Source organism: Atractosteus spatula, chromosome 9 (assembly GCF_055471065.1).
Source record: "Atractosteus spatula isolate fAtrSpa1 chromosome 9, fAtrSpa1.hap1, whole genome shotgun sequence".
NCBI lineage: Eukaryota > Metazoa > Chordata > Actinopteri > Semionotiformes > Lepisosteidae > Atractosteus > Atractosteus spatula.
In genome coordinates this window covers 25,531,266-25,555,157 of record NC_142714.1, presented here as the reverse complement: position 1 = coordinate 25,555,157, position 23,892 = coordinate 25,531,266, and the positions used below count along the sequence as shown (strand labels likewise).

Genomic DNA, 23,892 nt, shown 5'->3' with positions numbered 1-23,892 from the left:
TGACCATTGAAGACACAGGTGTTATATGATGTGAGCTTGCTTTGCACTAATACTTAAGCAAATGAACAACCAGACATTGGTGAGCTTTTTAAAGCTAATATGTCACAGATTCCTGAAACAAGTCCAAAGGCCTTCATCACATTTCATTATTATCTAAAACCTGGAGATGTTACTCTATACTGGTAAATGAATGGAATGATTACATTCTAACTACAGCTGCTAGACACACTGATAAAAGGTATTATTGGGAATAGTCATTATAAGATTCACAAAGCTAGGTCTTGCCAGAGAAACATTAATGATATTGAAGGGGTACCTAAAAGATTTGATATAAACAGGTCTTTTATAAGGTATTTGATAGGGTAATCCATTAAATATTAATCTACATATTATATGTACAGCAGTATTAATTAAGGTAATTGAATGAGTCATGGAAACCAGATTTCCTGGAGTGGTCTTTTGGGGAACATAAAAGATGTAATTCCCAAAACAAAATACTGTATTACATAGTTACTGAAAATGTCAGATCTTTCAAATGATACAAAAGTACATGGAATCCCACATAGTTCCCATACCACTGCAGAACCTCCAAGGAGGAAGGATCAAACGTAATAATGTATAACAGTCTTTTACAAAAGAAAATTACAATGTTCAATAGTAAATCTGAAGTTTTTTCATGGATAGCCCATGCTTTTATTGTACTTGCCAAGATATACAGTACCCTGATTTTTATAATAATAATTGCTTGCACTTATATAGCACTTTTCTGGACAATCCACTCAAAGCGCTTTACAGGTAATGAGGACTCCCCTCCACCACCACCAATGTGCAGCATCCACCTGGATGATACAACAGCAGCCATAGTGCACCAGAATGCTCTAAAATCAACTATCAGTGGGGAGGAGAGCAGAGTAATGAAGCCAATTCATAAATGGGGATTATTAGGAGGCCATGACTGGTAAGGGCCAATGGGAAATTTGGCCAGGACATCAGGGTTACACCCTGACTCTTTTTGAGAAACACCCTGGGATTTGTAATGACCACACAGAGTCAGGACCTCAGTTTTACATCTCATCTGAAGGACAGCATCTGTTTACAGTATAGTGTCCCCATCATTATACTGGGGCATTAGGACCCACATGGACCACACAGTGAGCACCCCTTGCTGGCCCCACTAACACCTCTTCCAGCAGCAACCTTAGTTTTTCCCAGGAGGTCTCCCCTCCAGGTACTGACCAGGCTCACACCTGCTTAGCTTCAGTGGGTTGCCAGTTGTGAGTTGCAGAGTGATATGGCTGCTAGCATATATAACACTTTTCATAATACCATTTACTTTTATCATACTTTTAACATAAAATGCTTGCACCCTTGCACATTTTAATATCTCTCCTCTTTTACCTTGTAAATGTATTAGGGATATTCTCCCACTTTTTTGTAAAACTAAGTGTGCCTCACAGCAGAGGTTACATGATACGCATAAGACATACCTAAAGTTAAAGCTATGACAGGAGATTTTACTATATAAAAACACACAACTGAATGTGTGTGCTAGAATGGTGAATTCATTCTATGTAAATAAATGTACATAATGCCTATTATTTTCTGTATGACTTTAGAATAGAATGAGAATTCTTTTATAGTTTAAAAGCTCTGTATTTAATGGGATAAAAACAAAGAAAAAAAATCCCCGGAATCTGTTTATTATCATTTAATAATACTTTGGCATGGAACAATAAAGGCAGTGCTGAAATGCTTATTCTTTATATGTAACTTGTAAAAGCCCTTCTCTTCACTGCTCTCTTTCCCATGCATCATACATGGCATACAGTAAATCATGTTTGGTAATGAGTAGCTAATTGATCTGTGGATCTCTGCAAGCGTATTATGAAGGAAAACCAGGGTATTCACTTCTTCAGAATGGTTGAGTAGCTTGTTCCATACTCCCACAACCCTTTGAGAAAAGAAGTCCCTCCCGTTCCCAGTTTTGAATGCATTTTCATGTAGTTTCCATTTGCGTCCTGTGGTTTCAGCTTTGCTGTTTATTATGAAAAAGTACATGAGGTTTCTGATGAAGAACATCATGAGAATATTTCAGCTCGGATATCTAGTGCTTGATTGCTTGATAATTGATTACATATACAATACATATGCAATAAATTAAATAATACTGTAGTAATAGAGAGCAGTACTTCAGGTTCAAGTTCACGTTTATTGTTATACAGTACTGTATGTACCTAAGTACAATGAAATGCTTACTTGTGTGTTTTTCTGACATGACAAATGATATACTGTACTTTAACACTTGACACAACATTGACATAGAAAATGACATAACAAAATGACATCATAATTCTTGGAGACAAGAACATGGTAGCAGCAATATTTTTAGCCAGCATTTAGATAGCAGTTGTGTGCAAAATTCAGCAGTGGCAATATTTTCAGTTCAGTGCAAAAGACAAGTGGTAGCAGTATTTAGAGTTCAGTGCAAAACAGAGGGATATGCGTGGGGGTAGGAGGATTTAAGAGTACTTCAGGGAGCTTTAATTAAACTGTTTGGTACTACTTACAAGTATAGGAATTACATTACAAGGTATAGTAGCTAGAGTACATCTTCTGCTGCATAACCACTTGCCATTACTGCCACTGTAGATACAGTACAATGGTGTGTGCACATATATTTTGAGAAGTGAAACCACTGCATATGACCAAAGGACCTATGGTTATGGGTATTTCAAGAAATAAATTACTGTATTTGGGCAGACAGACCTCTGATGCAAAGGGGTTTCTCAAAAGAAATAAAAGAAAGCCTGACAGGTCAATTGACTTATCTGATTCAATGTTGGATGCAGGATTGGAGTCTAAGAATACATGTTTATCTGAAGTATGTCAGTGAAAGGGGTTATACAGACAAAAATGTATAAATTTATTTTGGAAAAGTGAAATCTACAGAGATATGGAGATGTTTAAAGTAAAAAAAATGAACTCTTAAACTTAAGATCAATTTGAAAGAAAGCAGTTTACAATCCATCTTTTCTCTTATTTCAAAGCAATGTGCTTATTGACACCTCAACTGTGTCCTGCAAGTTACCATTAATGAAAATCCATGAATAGCTGCCCCTGTATTAAAATCAAAAGACTCCTTTTTATATTTTCAGTGATTATAAAATAGCACACGTTCCACGAGACATTTGCCATTCACCGAGAGATACAGTAAATACAGTATATATTGAATCCAAAAAAGACAGAGCAGAAACGGAGATACACGGAAAGTCGGCTTAGCATTTGGAAACACAAATAATGGGCTGACAGGTGGGCTCATAGATAACCCACTGCCAAAATTTAGAAGAGCCCTGTAAGTTTTCTACAGACTTGTTTCATGGTGATGTGAGCGAGACCGAGCTTATTCCGTCTTGTTTTTGTCTTGTGAAGTTCCCGAACTGTCTGCGAATGTTGCTGCAGTATTTGTCAAGATTTTGTAAGCAGGGTGAAAAACGATTGTGGGCACAAAACCAAATGCAGCAAGTGAAAAGAGAAGAACGACTATCCTATAAAATACCATAAATAGCAAAAAGCTGTTCATAATTAGAAGTTAGTTATGCTCACACCAAACCGTACTAACGCTATCTGAGTAGAGAGAACGCTCTCCTCCCATGCTACATAAATCTCAATGCTCACTGTGACAGCCCGTGTTAATCTTTTAGAAGGGAATAAACCACGGATTTCTTGAAAATGATTGTTATTACAATGCCTTTTCTACATTCCGTGCAGAAAAGTCTACTACTGGACGTCTACCACGCCACAAAGACATTTGTGGCTGACAAACACTTTCTTTTCTATTTTCAAAAGTCATGGCGTTGACAAGAAATAAACTCACGCTTTAAAGACAAGAACAACAACACTCATTTGGCAATTCTAAGCTAAAGCAACATCACGCTGCCAAATACGAAAACGAAATAAACTTTAAAGTTTGTTTTGTTTTATATTTTCTACCAGCTACTATTTAAAATAATATATCAAGATTAAGAGGTTTCACCAGTTATGTTCCAACGTGGAATAGTGCTGCTGTTCATAAACTTGAAAGCACGTCGTTGCTGCTGAAATTAATTTAACTGCAGCCTTCGGATACACACAAAGCGAAACCACACTTTAGGGTACAGACTACTCGTATCCAAAACAGTGAAATGTAATCCGTATCACAGGTTTTGTGTAATAGTGACGCAAAACAAAGAAATAAGGAACAAAAAGACCCTAATTGTCTTATTATATTTTTCTTTCAGATCTTGTATTCCTCGAAAAACGCTTAAAGATCAAAATGAAGCCACCAGCATACAGTACGTAGCGTGCTTACCTGTCCAACAAGATACTCTCCAAGGTGCTGAAACCTCGTTTTCCTTTATTAGGCACTGGAAAGTGTTTTTAAATTCCGTTTTTTTTAAACGCAGATGTGGGTTGCAATCCAGCGCAGTTGAAAGGGGGTTAGAAGACGCTACGTCCGCATCAGCCTCTCCAGTACCAAAGGAAACATCAGCAGCGGTAAGTAAAAGAAGCAAATCCAAAAAAACGTTTTAAACCCGTCAAAGCTCTGTAATGACAACGTGCACCTTCCTGAGGCCGGGTTTGCGATTCACATTCTCGCTTCCTTTCCCTTTTTTTCATCGGTACACTCTTTAACCATAACTTCTCTCTCTCCGTCTCTCTTGCGTTTGTTCTTCCTCCGCCCTCTCAGAAGAAAGCATAATTTATTGGCAATTTGCTTATGTAGAGTCTGTCAGACTCTTTGCTCTCTATCTTCCTCGCTCCACAGCTGTAGCCTAAACCTTTTTTAAAGCTACTAATAAACAGCTTTGCGAGGACCATACCCGGGGGCTGTCATAAAAGGGAAGCCCTTCAGCAGCGAGACAGGGATTCGGTACAGGGGGAAAGGTCGGGGTTTGAAGGGGTATGCTGTGGTGCTAGAGAGTCGCCGTTGCAGTTATGGGAGATCGGACAATGAGGGGACTGTGCAATGACATTGGCTTACCTATAGACAGAATCTATTATAAGCGACATTAAGGCAAGATCGGCACCAGAGCTATAGCGCTAATTTGGAAGAAGCAGATGGATATCATAACATACTGCAGAGTGCGGATCGTGCCCTTAGTTCTGTCGATATTGGAATGAATTGCGCCCGCTAAGGAGAAGAATAATGTAGGTCCTTAAGGTAACATTTGTATACCACCGACTGTTCCGATATATTGAATTCGTTAATTTTACTCAGAAAAACATAATTCAAGCTTAATTCGAAGTGATGTTTATTGCATTTGTCTCTTTAATTTTCAATCTAAAAAACACTTTATTTCTTAAGTCTACAAAAAGACAAAATACAAATTAAGTCTCCTTGCAGTAAATCCAATGATTTCTACAAGACGCTGTTTGGAGTAAAGGGAACAACTCTGAAGGTGTAACTTAAAGGTTGTGAGCTCAAATTACACATGGATCCTTTGAGCAAAGTATTTAAATCGTAAAAAAAATACCTTCATAAATAAGAGAATCAACTAAATACAACAGCAATGATCTAAACAAAGTAACCCGTACAGTGGCCACTTAAGTCTGACATGCTTTAGTGAGCTAGATTAAACTTCCTTGATTTAATGTTACTCTCTCTTAATGCCAAGTAGATACTTGTTTTAGCTTGTTAGTCCTTCAAAGTCCATCAAGTATATGTGCAAATATACTTACTTTATATGTAACACCAAATCATCCATGACAGTTTACCTAGATAGATGTCAATTTCAACATACGCTATGTGAGTAATGGAGCAGTCATGTGTCGAGAAAGTAATGTAACAAACAATAGGAGGCCATGCAGCTCATCAGCTAACTGATGCAAGGATCTCAGGCAGCCATTTCCTAAATGAAACCAGAGTATCATGCTAACAACATAGCTGGGCAGCTTTTCCTATACACACAAGTCTTTGTGTAAATATAAGATGTACAATATGCAATAGATGACATCCCATTGAGGAAAGCTTTCAGACTATTCCATTATTATAGACCATAAGCAACATTGCCACCACACAGCCTGATCTAGTCAGTTCTCTGACACAAGTCAAGGCTGGGCCTGGTCAGTGCCAGAAAGGGAATTCTATAAGGAAAACCAGGTTGTTGTCAATGGTGTTTGTAGACTAGTAATTGGTGCCCTTCTTTTAGAATAAGCATTTCCAGACACATGTGCCACTATTGTAATTAGGGACACTTTGCTGCAGGAGGTTCTCTCCTTTTGATGAGACTTTAATCCATGGTCATACGTTTTACATCATTAAAGATCGCATGACACTTTTTGTAAGGCAGGAGTTTTATCTCTGGTGTCCTGACTGCACTCTACATTAGGCTTGCACAATTAGAACTCCCTAAACGTCTCCCTTAGTTCGATTTTACACTTCATTATTTGACGCCATCAAAACAGACACTGGCTTAGGTATAGAACAGCTGAAAGGGAAACTCCAAGACCGGAAAGCGTGGCGAGAGATGGCCTATAGAATCGCCGAGAGTTGGATCCGACTGACCAGATAACATCATCATCATTATTTGATTTGTTATGTAATGGGACTGACACATACTGTAATTGCGACCATGCATCATCCAAGTTTGGGGCTTCACTGCAGGGGTGCATGAAGTTGATCTGTTTCTACATATACAAATACAAGGAATTATTAAATATTATTATAAACTTTGAACCAGGGCCAGCCCTAGCTTTCTGGGGGCCCTAGGCAAGACTTTGGAAAGGGGCCCCTTCAGATCACGATTAACACATACACAAGTACAGTATTATCAGTTCCCAATACAATCTTCTTATTTAGAACAACAAAATAAAGTAATTATATAGCTAGAAAACGTTTATCACCTAGCTGTGAAGAACACATAATAAATAACATAAACAAAAACAGGAAGCAGGCATTTTGCAAATATAACATATTAACATTGAAAGTAACAAAAAACAACATTAATAATGATAAATAATGATAAACAGAATCTCTGTTACTTCCAAATTATTAAACAAATCATAACATTAAACTACTGCACCAGAACCTTTGTAGAATGGTATTACAGAAATATGTATGCAAATAAGTAACAAGAGCACTCAATGACAAGCTAAGTGAAATCAGTTAGGGTGTGCAGATGGAAAAGTTTTATAAAAAAGTTCTATAAATCAATCTGCCTATATGTTTTACCTCAGATACAGTATGTTTTAATAACCTTGAGCTTCAAAAGGTTCCTCTTTGCTCCTGCTGCTGTCATTGCGAGAGATTCCAATCTGAAGGGCCACAAGATAATCCACAGCAGCAACAGGAAGAGCCACTACAGGGAATTTTTTGCTCACATTTGATTCAGGGCCCTAGGAAGTCGCCTAGTTCGCTTATGCCCAGGGCCGTCCCTGGTTTGAATAATCTTGCAATAAAACATTGGCCAGGGCTGGCATGCAAAAAATAAAACCAACCTTCATACATACAGTACTGTACATACTTCACTATCCCATGCTCTGATTAGATAAACTTTGACTAAATAAATGGCAGTGACTTACCAGATTAACTATATTCAATCATTCAACAGCACCTTTTGGAATCCATGCAACAACATTGAACTGTTTATACACAGAGCTAAGCAGCTTTTTTTTTAGAGTCAGGTGCAAATGCTCCTGCTGGTCAAAGCTTTATTTTTCCACTATCATTGAATGGATGACAAACTTCCTATTCTCAGCTAGTGCCTTATAGGAAAAGAGTCTCACATAATATTCAAAATTAAATAGAGAAATGCATAAATATGGTTGGATCCCACAGAACCACTCTATAATTATGACAGTCTTAAACAGGAAGAATGAGAGGATGAACAAAACAATTTACTCAAACTTTACAAAACAAAACTCTGCATAGCATAAAAAATAAACCATGCAGCTTGATAAGAAACTGTTCCAAGAAAGTAAAGTCCTGTTTTGATTCATAATGAGCAGGAGGAGATGAATGAAGGTTATGCTGTTCTCATTGTTTTGTGTCATCCGTGTTTTTGTTTGTTTGGAATCGACAGACCCTAACCCTCTTTCTGCTCTGTTGCAAGGACAGGTATCTTTCCCCTTTTCCACACCATCTTCAAGTAAGGGTTTAAGTGGGGAGTTGTGTGAGTGTGTGAGTTGCAAAGGAACATGTATAGGTTAACTCCACACTAGATAGTAGAAATAGGAAAAAAAAAACATTTTGGCTGAACAGCCTCTAAAGGTGCATGAAGAAAAGAACAATAATACGAGCCAAAGGGATGACTGATTAACACATTAATCAATCAAATCTGCTACCTCAGTTTAGGGTACTGAAACATCCAATAGATAGCAAATTGCTGATCATTTTAATGTATAGCAAGGTTGTGAAGCTTGCCTTACACTTTATTTAAACTCCCTGCTCATGTACAGTATCTAATTATGTCATTGTTTTGTGTCGTTTTTTTTTCTGCTCTAAACATTGGGAAGAAGAAATTCTCTGTGCCCATCAGCATTTGAAGGAAACGGCAGAACTGATGATGAAAGAAGTGGAAAGGAGTCCAAGCTTGTGACAAGCAACTCAATTAAGTGCTAAGTAGTGATTTCAAAAGACGTTATTAGGAAATGTGATGGAGCTCTTTCTTTAAACTCCATATTTCAAAAGCAAGTTTATACTGTATATAGTGTGACAGAAGTTTAAGTTCTTTCTAAAAAATAATTTTGAGTGTATGTTGTAATACTAAGTTTTCTTTGTGCATCTCTTTAAAAATCTAATTATAGATGTTAAATCTATTCACACACAAAAATGTTCACTAGCTAAAATGGAAGAGGTTGCTCTCTTCTTTTTTAGCTTTAAAGATAAACTTAAAGGAGGTGTGCAAATCTACGGTTCTTCTGACTTTATTGAAAACGGTAATTCAGTTACTTAACCAAACCTTATTTTTAGTTTCCTGGACATGATACAGTGTTCATGATTGTTCAGTCTTACACCAGTTTGAGGCAGCAGCTTTAATATGTATCTTGACATAGTGTTTATTATAAACCATAATTAAATCATAAACTGTATATAAACTAAGGATTAGTGGATCATGTCCAATTAAGCACTTGTTGCCTTTATTTAATTTACTGGAATAAATGCAACACAATTGGAAATAATATCAAAAAAGCATTTAATTTGATTATTTTTTACCGAGGAGTTACTATCTTTAAAGATCTGTATGGTTACCCTACTCGTAAACATTCAAATTGAAAGCTTGAATGTCATCTTCCACCTCTTTCCATATGAGGTGCGTCTGCAAAACATGGTGTTCTGGGGAGTTTTTTGAATAATTTATAACTGTGTGAATTCATGTGTCTTGAGATCAAATGCTGCTATTGAGAAATGTCAAACACTTACCATAGGATGTGTCTTGCTGCCATGATTTACATTATCTGAGTGTGAGCCAGAGTGCAGATAAACTGACAGTCATTCAGACATCATAAGGTTGGAGATAAACAGCCAATATGAGTTTAACTGATGTCTTTTGGTAGCAGTGCTGATGGTCACAGTTTGTTCTTTGCATATTTAGAAATCTTGCAAAACTCATTATGATATTTTGATGAAGTGACATAAGATTCAACAAAACATAATACCTTCAAGAGCTGCTTATACTGCAGTGCTCCTACAGGACCTAATTTCTCAAAATAAATGCAACTTTCTGTATTTTGTGTAAAAGGGAAAATGTCCTCAGCTTTCATTGAAAGGGGCCTTTATGTTTGCAAAGCTACTTATAACTCTGATAGGCCTGGTGCCTAGAGTGACTGTGAGCAAAGCAGATAAGGTACACCAGCTCCACACCAAAGATCTCTTGCTCATTCCAGGATCTGCTCTGTAGTGTGACAGCTCATTATAATGCTCATTGTTTTTGAGACTGACAGTCTGGCCTTCTCTGCATAGTTTTACAATTTTAATGACTGAAGTCAGAGCACAACTTTTTATTAATTATTTGATCTTTTACTGTACTATTACGTGGGAGGTACTGTATAATACAAAATGCAAGGAAGAGGTCAGGGTAACATTCTTTCAATTGTCATAGATGTAATGACCAAGAAAATTCTCTGAAGTAATAGAAGTTTCTGTTTTGATTATAGCTGCTTTTATGTCCAAAATCCAAACCCTGTAATTATTAAGTGGCTGATACTAATGGGTCATTATCTGCTAGGTCTACATTTTTTAAAGGTCACACATTCTATGAATTTGGCTTGCTTATTGAGCCCATGAGATTCATGAAAATTGAGAAAAAAAACCTTACATGCTTAAAATGTCATAAATCTGTTGCATTAATGCAATACAAGGTCTTTCAGACAGTCACTAACTTTTAACACTGCTCTTACTGTAGTTTTCATTTGACCAGTCATTGCTTTAAAATGCAAATGCGTCCAATTATGGCATACAGACATATAGACAATAGGAAGTCATGACATCTCTGCATAACTTTCTTTGCAGTTCTTACTAAGGTGATCAAAAGATAAATCTGGAGATTAATGTGAAGTACCATAGAGGTACAGATCAATGAAAATAACTGATATTCTTTAAGAAAATTAAAATTAGTCTTGTAAATTGTAAATAGTCTTAAATTCATTAGTCTTGTAGAATATAAAAATGTAATTTTCTTTTTAGGTACTGAATAATGGTCCCTGAAATAATGTAGTTACAGATATGCATTTATATATATTGTACATACAGTAGCTTTGGTAGTTTCAAAACATAATATGCTTCAAATTTCTGAGTTACCCTGATAGTTATGTATTTCATTTATCTTTCAAAATAATTTGTTTGATCTCTTAAAAATTAAATATTCTTTACAAATGTACTTATATTTAAAAATATTTGTTATACCACCTGAGATGCAAAATAACATGTAGAGACAATCATTGACAATCTCAAGAGTGTAATAGTTATGTTATTGAACATGTTAAATATTACAAATATTTCCCTTCTGCTTTCACCTTAGTCTTTATATCCTGTCATCCACATTCCAAAATGCAGAAAGTATTTTAGTAGACATTTAATACACTTACATTTGATACACTTTTTACAGTATGTCTACAAATACAGTAAACACAGTATACTGTATGAATGCTTTACCCACATAACTTCCAGGAATACAAGTTGTGATCCCATGACATAAAGGTTCATAAAGGAGAAATGCATTAATACTGAAAATCTGGCATCTCAACTTGCACAATTTAACGTTTCTAGAGCCTGCTTTAATTGAATTGATGAGACAACTTCTTACTTTATGTGCCTGATCTGCTGTGTAGTGGGGCTGCTGGTGCATAATGGCACCTATGCATCACTGAGGATGGAACTACACTTCAGTGTCAGGAGTGGATTCCTTTCTCTATGTGAAGCCCTTTTGGACCCCTTTGGAACAAAAAGAGCTTCATGAATTTAAATAATTTATTTTTTTATCCTTGTTATCGTTATTATCACCACTCCATTTTCTAACCACATTGTTCAATACAGGATTGCAGGGGAGTTAGGGTCTTTCCCAGCAAGTAACAGGAGCAGGGCAGGACAAATCCTGTACAAGACGCCAGTCTATGGATGAGCAAATATTCACACCAAGGCCAATTTTCCAGGAAGCCAATTAATGTACTATTACGCCTGTGGCAGTGGGAAGAAACTGAAGCACCTAAAGATAACCCATCCAAACACAGGGAGAACCTACAAACACCATGCTGGTAGTAGGAAATGAACCTTATTATCATTCTGATCATGATTTCCTTATTTGGATATGATTAATATAATATCCTTGTGCAATACAAACTTGTAGTTAAAGCATAAATAGAATACCCTTGTATGGTATAAATAGTCTCAGGATAAAAATTGAAAGCACTTCCTTGTTTACAGGAAGTGTATCTCATAATGTATCTCATAATGTTCTGTGGAACCGCCAGAGAGAGTCAATTTGTACTTAAGACACACGAACACCGACAAAACCAAAAAAAGCTTTACAGAAAACCTTTTATCATTCAAAAATAGACAACCGGAGCTTCACAAAACTGTTTTCAGAACCGAAGAAGACCAAGGCAATGTTTTAAGTAAAGTTTTAACAATTACCATGTACAGTATAAAACAGCTGTAAAAACATTAAGGTATGAATGGTTTAGCCTTTCCTTTTTCCTGTTATAACCATAGACAGGGCAAAACAAATCATACAGTGCTGTTGTGCTGCTTCCCCAAATGTGCAGCATTATCTTTGAGCACAAATTAGGTCTTTACATAATTTACATGTCATGAAATGCTTTTAGGCATTTACTGCCTGGAAAGTGGTTATACAGTATGTGTTCCTTCCATAATGCCCTGTTTTAAATGCAATCCTCTCATTTCATTAGAAGTGTTCAGAGTTATATAAAGCATAGGCATATACAGAGCTAGTACATCTGTGGCTTAATAGAACACTTTATGTATTCAGATTACAATTATTGTGTGGAAAGGACATCAATACACAATCAGAAAGGCATTTTAACATCTTCTATTTTATTCCTGTTTTAAAGTTGATCAGTTGGAGTCTAATCACAGTATGTTTCTGGCATGATTCATTGTGAGCTGCATTCAGTTAAAAACTATTTTTTTTATCCTTCTCTGTTACTTTAATGATTAGTTTAAAGATGCCATTACCTAACAAAAGAAAAAGGGGAACAACCGATAGACATACTACTGTATATTCCACCTATCTTTCTGTGTCAATGGAAAAATAAATGTTTTCAAATTCTATTGCAGGGGCAAGAATTTTTCCAGCTAATGCAACTGAAATTTGGATGTGATTCACTGCTGGAGTCTCTTTCATGATAATGTTTGTGCACAGGATTCTTGGATCCATAGCCTAGAAGTAATCAAATTATCATGAAGACCAATTTAGACTTCGCCTGCTTATAATTGCTGCATGCCACCTCAGTACTTTGGAATGGAAGAATGACTAAGACAATGCTGTCTGCCTGAAACACAGCTTATTTCCTAAGAAGCAAACAGGCAGATTTTTTTAACTTTGTTTTCTGTAGCTTCAGGGCTGTAATGCAGTGAGTCTTCAGAATGGTAAGAGTGCAGAAACAGAATTTACCATAAAGAGGAACTGTTCATGTGCAAACACACAACATACTCCCTTATGGTAATGTGCATATTTGAGATGATTAGGTTTAAAGATGCTACAGTATATAACGATGCTTTATTTTTACATTATTATTTTTACCTAACCATGTAAATGAAAACCTGTGCTGTGCTAGAGCTTGATCTGTGGGGGAAAATACAGAACATAATTAACCATATTGTACAGGTGCTTTATGTAACCTTAAACTAAACTCTCAAACTTCAAATTTCAGTTAGTATGCTGCTTGGTAATTTTGTGATAGTGTTGTTTTCAATGAAAAAGGTTCTTAGGAGTCAGGTTTTACCCTAAAGCAATTTTTACAGATGGTATCTTTAAATGATTGCCCATGGAGGTACAGACATTAAGCTCCTTTTCCAAAAAATAATTAAATGTTCTATCATAGGATTTTCTATTTGAACTTATGGTTTTGCTCAGAGGTCTTAGAGCTTTGAATTCTGGCCTTTAGATTACTAAGGAGAGATTGCTTTCTCAACAAATTTAACAACTAGCATAGTACAGATTTCATCCTGCCACCTCATTACACCCACCTAAATACACAATATGACAATAGAAGTATTCTCTATGAATTCATACAATAAGGCAAGCAAAAGCATTTGCACATTAAAATGCACCTAAGCTCTTTCAATGATTCAGTTCTTATACTATGTGCAAAGCCATAAAATTTTTAAAGTGTTTTAGCTTTTCAAATTATCTACAGTATATTATAAAATACATACAGATCTGTTTAATCTGTTATTATTTAAGCTACAGATTACCTGCATTTGTGTGACTCAAGCTAGTTTGAAAAAATACTTTAAATTGGTTTAACATGTCAAATGTAATAAACACAGCTATTCTACTAATGCACAAAGATTACAAATCAAACTAAAAACTGGTTACTGTATCATGTTTTTTTTTGCATGAGTACGCCAAACAATAAAACCAGCTACAGTATTTAAATAAATAACAGCTAAGCGGTATTTAATTTCTGCAGTCTTCATATTATTTCAGATTTTCTTTTTCTCTATGGGATTTCCACTAAATGAGTGATGTGAGAGTAAAGTTGCATTACATAAACAAATGCAACACATGCATGAATCCTAACAGAAACACAAAGACAAACTTTAATTTTAAAACACAATTGAAGCTGAGGTTTGTAAACAGAGCATTTAATATAATGTGAGCTTTTGATTACTACAGGCCAATACATTGTGTTATTTGTGTTTGTGTTCTGTACTCTTGTGTGATTGAATTATCTCTGCATCCATGTTACATGGTCTTCTCCATTAAGGGTCTTTTCTCATATCTTGTCTTGTCTGATATCTTTGTATGATTGAATTGGTGGAGCTCAGGATTTAAAACTGTGTCCCCAAGGGTTTGGGAAGTTGGAGCTGAGAGAGTGAGAAGAAGAGTTGTTTAGAATGAGCTACTGTATAGCTTCAGTGTTTTGTTTAAGGAGCATCATGCACATCAAGTTGTTTTTGAGGAAGAAGTGAAATGTTTTTGTTTTTTAGATAACTTGTTTGTGCACTGCTAGTACAGCCTTGTGTACAGCAACTGTTTTTGTTAATGTGCACAGAATATCAGAATTTATTTTTTGTGTTAATGTCTATCATAAAAATGGCTGCTGAAAAATAGCATATTAAGATTGTGCCTTTCAAGTCAAAAAGCAGTCATACAAAATCAGGAAAACACAGAGCAATGGTGTTATTTTACTGCTTTTCTAAAGGAAAAATAATGGAAAGTTGACTGTCCTAAACCAGTTTAGTATCTTTGTGAAAAAGTGGAGCAAATTTTAAAGTAACCCAAAGAAACTGTTATTGTCTACTCTACATGAATTTTATGACTGCACCATAACATGGGGAAGTTTTATTTTCTCTTAATGTGAATTCTTCATGTTTAAATGAATTCCACCTCTGTACCCAGTTTATGACTGAAACCCTAGTTAATTAATCTGGGCATTTTACTAAATTTGCAAAACCCAAGAACAAGATAAATGACTATAGATTAATTATTTTAATTATATTCTCTAATGCCATAACAACCCATTACTCTTACAGTATAACTGATTCTAAACTGATCCAAATGTGAGGAGTAACATTGCAATAAGTTGCATATAGAATGATTAATTATTGAGGTACTGATGTATGATGAATGTTTGTGGTAGATTCTGTGAAGATACTACTAGAACTGAAAACCTGACTCTAAAATTATACAATTGGGCCTGTAATAGGCAGACATACTGTAATGTTATCTCCCCTTCAGTGCTGAATCTGCGGAATGAAGACACCAGATATTTTATATCAGGCAAGGCAAAGTTTTCAGTCTTACTGACCACCCATAGTTCACCTTCCAGATGCAAAGAACCTCCACCAACAACTGGATATCTGGTCTAATTCATTGATTTTGACAGAAGTATTAGAAAGGGTCTATACTGAGACCACTTTCATCAGATTGTGTGTCAAAGGCTATAAACCAGAATCAAATTAATAAACAATCATTTAATCATACACATTAACCATAAAATAAATTAAATACAACAATGCCATTTCCCTTCTAAATGTCATTGAGGTTGTATTAATTTCAGCAAAAAATATTTTAAAAATTCTGAAAATGATAAAAAAGTATGGTAATACAGTTGGCACAGTGGTACAGTGGTTAGCAATGATGCCTCATACCTCTAGGATCCTGTGTTCAATTCCTGGGGTGCTGTATGCATGGGGTTTTTACTATATATGCTCCCTGTACTATTTGTGTGGGCTTCCTCCAGGTGCTCGAGTTTCCTTCTACATCCAAAAGCATACCGTTAGGTTAATTGACTTCTGTAAAACTGGTCCCTGTGAGTATATAGTTTGTCTATCTATGTGTTCCCTGCAAAGGACTGGCATCCCACCTATGGTGTATCTTACCTTGTACCTGTTCTTACTGATTTAAGCTCAACAATGTGGGTTTGAAAATAGATACTGTAGGTGAATGTTGGTGATACTGAATTGGTATTAACCATTTTAAAACATAAGTCCAGTATTGAGACAAGCTTCTTTTAAATTATTTTGACATGGCAGTTTGTTAGCTTAAGCAGAGACAATCAGCCTTTATCATATAGCTTGTATAAAAAACATTTTTATCATATGTCCTGTTTCTGATCTATCTAGACAGCCCATCACCTATGAATTATGTGGTTAACACCAATTCCAGATGTTTTTTGCCATCTGTATTAAAACATTTCATTGTAGTTTTGCATTTCTGTTTTTATTTGAACACCGTATCACTCAATATATTATCCACCGCTTGTGGATAATACATTCGTTTACAAGAATAAAAAAAATACTAGCCATTCTGTGTGCAAAAAATACTGTATCATGTCTCACTGTTGCCTTCTTGTGCCTTATCATCTATTGCACCAGTCACTTGCAATTAGCAAACCTGCAAAGTCCTTGAAAGCCGTAGAGAGATTAATGAAATCATAAGCGCCTTGAGAAAGCATATTAAACTACCTCACTGATAACTCAACATGTAGGATCATAGTGCACTTGTATGTTTATTGAAGAAGAAGATAGAACTGTGCTATTTTCTGATTTATTAGCTCCTAAATAACTAATATTTGTATATTCATGACTACAAATACATTCAGAAACCATGCAACTGCATTAATTCCAGTTTGGAATTTTTTAACTGCTAAAGAGATGAAGGAAAAATAATATACTATTAAACAGCTCCTATTACTCTTCTTCTGTTCCCTAATAACTAAACTTCAGAACAGTAAAGTGAATCATGAATATGTGCCATCCACAATTAGCTTGGTAGACATCAGTTTTCTATAGAGGAATATTTCTTATCAGGCCATTAAAAACATTTATACCGTATAATGCCTAGTCATTATTGTCTGTCTTCTGTATTGCTGTTCAACTAGCATCTGCTTATACTATATAGCTCGTGAACACTTTCATATTTGTTAACATTTAGATAACATATTAACAGAGCACATAATAAAAATAAAGGAAGTCTCGTGGCTTGCATCAGATCTGCACACACTATTGTGGTCAATGGACAATAGATTTATATACAGTAGTTACAAAATTTGAAGACATTCCTCCTGCCATTCCAAGCAAAAAAGCTGTGACAGTGTGGTCAGCATTGCTGCCTCACACCTCTATAATCCTGGGTTTAGTTCCTGGAGTGTGATCTGAATGGAGCTTGTATGTTCTCACTATGATCATGTTGGTTTCCTCCAAATGCTCTGGTTTCCCCCCACAGTCCAAAGACTGTGCATTACTGGGACATTAAATGACTTCTGGGAAAACTGGCTCTAGTGTACCTGTATGTACAGTACAGTATGTGCATGTTTGCTGTCTGTGTGTAAGCCTGTACTAGATTAGAAAACGGATTGTTCAAAGAACTTATGAAAGTTTAAGTTAATGGAGAAAGACTGTCTTCAACTCACTAGGCAAAAACTACAGGCTCTTACTGTATGTTTTATTTCTTAAGAAAAGAAGATAATTTTTCCCAAATAAAATATGCGTAGGTGCTTTGTGGAAAAAAAATGAAAATGAAATCGTTCATTGCTCTAGGAATGCACAGTGTTGTGAATTGAAAATGAAAATGTATAACAGAAAGTTGAGAACATATCCATCCTATTCTCTCAGACCCTGTAGTTACCACTCAGTAGTTGCAATACAACCTGCAGTTAAATCTCTCTCTGGAACCCAGATACCACAAAATAAAAATGCATCCTAATCAGGAAAAACTTCCCTAACTGAGGCATCATTTACCCAGGAAACCCCAAGTTCCCTAAAAACACAGAATAGCAAGCTCTCTCTAGCAAGTTTCAAATAGCTCCAGACAGGTTCTGTTTGGATGATCATGAATTAGAGGCTCTCGTCTGGTGCAAGCTTCAAGTTCTAACTCCTCCATTCTCCTTTCTTGTCTCTCTCTCATTCTTGTTGTTTTTCTTTCTTTCTCTTAATGAGATTTTATACTGTGTCTCATTGACGATCATTAACCCATAACTTCCCTAGGTAAGCCATGGTAAATTTTAAAGTGGTTTCTGATCAGAGGACCCTCACATCTCAACAAACATCTGCTCTGCTTTGAAGCTAGAAGTGTTTACTCTGCCAAGTGTTAGAAACTGTATCTAAAATCTAAGAGACACTTCTCATTCACCTAAAGCTGTAACAAAATAATGTCACGCTTGTTATTGTCAGCCTTGAACTTTAAATTGGTATCATATGCATTCCTACTCATATACAGTACTCATATAACTTTCATATACTTAAGGGCAAGTAAATATGTATTTATTAAACTTTATTAAACCATGTTTAGAATAATAGTTTAATTCTTGATATTTCCAAAGTGAACAATGAACACAAGCAACACACTAGCTAGGCCGTTTTTTAGACATTTGAAAGATGGCTAAAGAGGCATTTGTTGCAGCTGTGTCCACAGGTGGCTAGGGTGGACAGCTCAGTGTCTATGGCTCTGCGCCTGTGGCTGGCAGGTTTATGGTTCGTATCCTGTGGCCGGCAAAGGAATCCTACCCCGTTGGGCCCCTGAGCAAGATCCTTAACTCCAACTGCTCCGGGGGTGCCGTATAAATGGCTGACCCTGCACCCTGACCCCAAACTTCTCTCTCCCCTTCTGTGTGTCTCATGGAGGGCATGCTGGGGTATGTGAAAAAAGACAAATTCCTAATGCAATGTCTATGGCTAATACAGTGATGTCTCACTGTCTCAGTGTCAAAGGTGGTTCTGTCGGTATCAGGAAGAGGAAGAAAAGGATACCACTTAGTGTCTTGGATGGCTTACAGTTTGTACAAACCGATGACTTTGGTGAGGCAGCAAATGAGACAATGTTGGGGAGAAATGAATGAAAGAAATTTTTCTTAATACTTAAGTCAAATAATAATAATCAGCCTTATCACTACAATTTGAGAGTTTTATAAGAATGTTGTTCACATTATTTTTTGGGGAAAGATTGCATCCAATGCTGGAAACTTTTTTTCCAGATAGACCAAACAAAATCTTGTTTTTGACATCTTCAAAAAGAATTACATATTACAGGGCAAGCAGCATGATGTGCTGTGAATATTTCACAAATGAACCAAAAATAAACAGTGCTGCACCAGCACATTTATTTAGGGCATAAGGGAAAACATATGCAAATCCTATATGTCTCCATTCATTTGCCTTATATTGACATATTATGTCTGTACAGTTTAAAAAAAATTAAAATCCCATTTTCTATTTTTTTAATTGAATTTATGAAGCTGTGAGGAAAAATGTAGAAAGTTACTGCATTTTTTAAAATAATTCTTGAGCATTAATTTTGCATCATGTAAAATTTCCTCATGTGTTTGTTTTATCTGTATTTATTTTTTGTCTATTCACTTAAGGTATGGGATAAAGCTGTGCAACTGCCTAACAGCTTAATGATGCTGGCCTTTCAGTGGGCCTTGGTATGTAAAAACAGGTGCTAATCAGTGGATAAGGCTATCATAATCCAAAATCTATTCCCTGACTCTTTCTTGTATGTGTTTCAGGTATGGCTTCTCACTCTAGAGTAATGTCAGTCACTAAATGAGATTAAAGCCAGTTAACCTGGAAAAATGATTTTCAAAGAGGTTCAGAAACATCAAAGTTAGAGAAGAAAGTAGGAATATCACTTGAAGTAAAGCATTCAAGATGAGTTAAAAACAGGTAAGTCAGAGTCAGTTCCTCCAGGGTGGCATTCAAGCCTGCTAAGGTTTGATTCGACTGAAACTGTAAATCGCTGAGCTTCTTTCTCTCCAAGTTCCAACTGCCTCTCCATCCTGTTTCTGCTCCATCATTTCACTCAGGTACTGTCAGACCAAAGCCAGCTCTTCACTCTGATTGGCTTCTAGCTGAACCTCTGGCTCTGATGAGGATTTTTAACTGTGCCACGTCTTCAGTCTTAGTTATCTCTGTCTTCCTCACCTTCTCTTTACATTTTTATAAAGGTTCTTCAACATTCCTTCATTGTTTATCCAGAAAACGTTTGCTTTCTCCTTGAATTCCTGCAAATTGTTTTTCTCACCATTCCTATGAGTCCCTGAGGGAAATGCATCTGAAGAGCTACTGTCATCCTCTGGCACCATTTCAGCTGATGTTCTGCAACATCCCTCATCATATGAGGAGGGGTTCTGTGGGACTTCCTCAGCTGTTCACTCAGTTCAATCAGACAGTTCAGCAATGTGCACTCTTTCTCAGCCTGACTGAACTGCAGTAAGCTGATCCATGTCTCAGAGTCAATCACCTTGGTCTCTGGGCTCTTCCTGTTTTGCTAGGTAGCCTGCAGGGGTTGTCTCTTCTCATTAAGCTCTCTATTTAGTTTGGTATGCCCTTGATTCAGTTTAAACTCAGCATTTTTCTTCTCTCTGTCTAGTTGATGGTCCAATCAATGGCCTGAGGAACTCTTTTAGGATATACCAACTCTGTAAGGATCAGAGCATGACAGAACATTTCCATTCATCAGTCTCTCCCAGTTCAGTAGCTCTGGGAACGTTTACTTACTGTATATCCCTGTTCCACATTTTCTTGAGGCTGGAGAGAAAAAAGTCCTTATAAGAGCAGAGGGCTACTTGAAGCCTCCATTTTCTGTTTTCTAAATGTCACCGGAACAATTGTCTTCCTTTAATTGGTAAGATGACAAAGGACAGCAGGTCATTCCCCAGTGCTTTCTGGGAAATTTAGTTTAGTCAAAATCTGCAGTCTTTTCTTAAAGTATAACCTTCTTACCCCATAACCATGAAAACAGCAGATTAATATAAACTTGAGTGTCCAGATCCTAGAAATCAGCATGTTTTTAATGGGTGCGTGTAATACTTAAATGACAGGCAAGAATAAAAACATGGTAGGGTGTGTTGTTGTTTTATATTAATAAGAACATTTAAAGCACAACTGCATAAAATAATTGTTTCAGAATCAAATTGTATAAAACAGTCAAAAACTGAAAGGCCTCAATAATTGAGCTACACACTGTAATGATCCCGCTGCTCAGTGGAACTAAGCTGATCAGGAGTTATAAACTGTAGAAGAACCCAATTGCTGGGCAAAAGGTAGATGAGTCCTGGGGAAACTGCAGGCAGTGTACTGACAGAGGCCCCCGTGCAGAGCTGCACACAGGCAGGGGTACAAAGCCATAAATGTGATCGAGGTGTACCAGGCTGGGGGCTTAGGAAGGCAACAAAGTTGGTCGTTGAACAGGCGGTGGTCAAAAGCTGGGGAATCTGAAACAAAGCACAGCTCTAAGCACAAAGTGGAATCCAGGTGTGGTCTAAATGACATTTGGTTCAGGTCCAGGGAAGCATGGCAGCAAACCACAGGGGAAGTTAGAGTTCAAAGTCCAGAAATACTTACAGGGTCCAAAGCACAAAAATCCAAACAAAGCTAGAGAACAAGCATTCAGAGGCCCATTAAAGACTCGTTCAAGCAGTCCTTAAATATCGCTGAATCACCTGGAGTGGAGACACAGTAATTGCCTCCAGGTGATCTGGTCTCTTGTCAGTTGGTGACCATGGCAACCAGCACTGAGAGACAGTTGGGTGGAGTAGAGGCCTGCTGCCATGCTAATGCTAATTTGTCCTGCAGAACAGCAGCCATGTTTAATTGACAACAGACAATATAAGGAGAACTAAACAACATTTTGAGGAAAAATAATAAGCCCATCTCATTCCTGCAAAATGGGGGTTGAGGAGTTGCAGGGAGTTAGATAATCTAGAATAAAATTAGTGATCATTTTTATACCACCTTCCAAAAATCTATTATTAAATAGATAAAAGAGGAGCTGGAACGACTGTTTGAAAAAAACTATGTCTGTAACATACATCCACACATTATAGTCATATTTTAAACAATGTTAATATAAGATCATGGAGTCAATAATTTGAGGATTATCTGCATTATAAACATACCATGCTTAAAATTGGAGAAATCTTTGCTCTTTCACACCCGTTATATAATTATAAGGATTCAATTGGCACAATGGACAAGTTCTATGTACATTACACACTATACAGTGCTTGCCAAAGTATTCACCCCTTACTATGATACGATGATACATTAAATATAATGCATCTAATTTTTTTAAATGACCATTTATTCCAAACTGTAAAGATTAAAGTGAACACTACTGTAAGTGAAGAAACCTGAATGTCAGCAAAACCTGCGAAGAAGAACAAAGTTAAGTTAACTGATTGCATAGGTATTTGGCATCATAAATTAAAACTTGGTGGAAACACCTTTGCTAGTAATTTATGATGTCATGTTTTTCTAAATAGGTGTCTACATGTTTTGCACAGTGGCATTGTGTAATTTTGTCCATTCTTCATGCCAAAATTAACCTAGTGCTGACAAACTCATTAGAGATAACGCAATCATCAAGTCTCGCCATAAATTCTCTACTGAATTTCAATTAATTCAGTGATTGGGTCACTGAAGAACGCTCACTCTGCTCTGTTTAGACAACTATAGTGTGGTTTTAGACTTGTGCTTGAGATAATTGTCCTGCAGAAATGCTTTATTTTTGTAAAGTCAGGAATGTCTGTTTCTAGGATTTGCTTGTACTTACACCAGATTTTTTTTCTCTGTCCTGAACCGTGGACCATTATACTAATTTTTGGACCTTTCAAACTATTCCTTTGCACCTAAACTGAACTAGGGTTGTCATTGCAAAAGGGTTGAATACCTCTGAAATTGAGAGTCTTCTCATTTCTTTAAAAATAGAATTAATTTACATATCAAGAAGTAATGATCGCAAGGTCAAACAGCAACAAAATGTGAGGATTTTTCAGGGGGTTGGATATATTTGCAAGGCATTGTCTTTTTTCTGGAAAATTCTAATTATGGAAAAGTGTGTGAAACTGAACTTATATATGAATATGTACTGTACAGGGTTATGGTTACCAGACTGGACTGAAAAGGAGAGCAACATTCCAGTTGTGTGATTTAATTAGTGGAGTGCAATAGGAACCAGTATTTAGCCCCACACACTTTGTAAACAAAGACTTGTAATAAAGAATGGAAACAATTAAAAGGCAAATGAAGTAAATCCTTTAAATGAGATTTTAGTTTGTTGAGAGCACAAGTTGTATTAAAACCTGAAGATGCTGAGTTAATGGATTCAATTATTAGTATAGTTAGTGTACTGTGTAGATTACTTAATATCAAATGTTCAGAAGAAATATTATGTTGAGACTATAAACATAATAGTTTGTTCACATTATTATAGTGCTCCTCTACAATTTTGTTCTGTCAAACCATGGTAAAATAGAATGCACATAGTAAACCACAATGAAATTGTGCTTTGGAAAATTGAATTAGGGCAAAGGGGAAATCTCCACACGTGAGCATGAATTAAATAAAAAACAGGTGGTTGAAGATATCAAAGCTACAATATGAGTTTAAAGGAGCATAATTGTCTCAGTAAATATAATTTAATTTTTACAAAAGCTAATACATATTTGTCCCTTTTTATTTTTAGACTCAGCATTCCAGCGATGCCTGTACCTGCTCAGGAGAGTGTGAGACATGCAGATGTACTAGATCAACATGCTAGCCAGCAGAGCTGTTCATCATCTGACATGTTACAAACCACAATGATTGACAGCAGATTTGGCACCAATTAGAGAAGCAGTGTGTCTCTTGCTGGTATTACTGCAAGACTGCAGGTGCTCAGCAGGTTACAGTAGTTTCTTTTTGGCCCATGGTGAGGTCTGGATTGCAGGGCTCAACCTTTACACTGA

The 23,892-nt window shown here is 36.4% G+C and overlaps 1 protein-coding gene across 1 annotated transcript in view; it reads right to left on the bottom strand.

Moving 5' to 3' along the window:
- The window catches only part of tmem121aa (transmembrane protein 121Aa), a 160,336-nt gene extending 155,674 nt beyond the window's left edge, over positions 1 to 4,662 (bottom strand). Inside the window, exon 1 of the mRNA XM_088925637.1 lies at positions 4,349 to 4,662. The gene's annotated coding sequence lies outside the window, so the exon portion shown is untranslated. The remainder of the gene's footprint in view (positions 1 to 4,348) is intronic.
- Between the last annotated feature and the right edge of the window lie 19,230 nt (positions 4,663 to 23,892).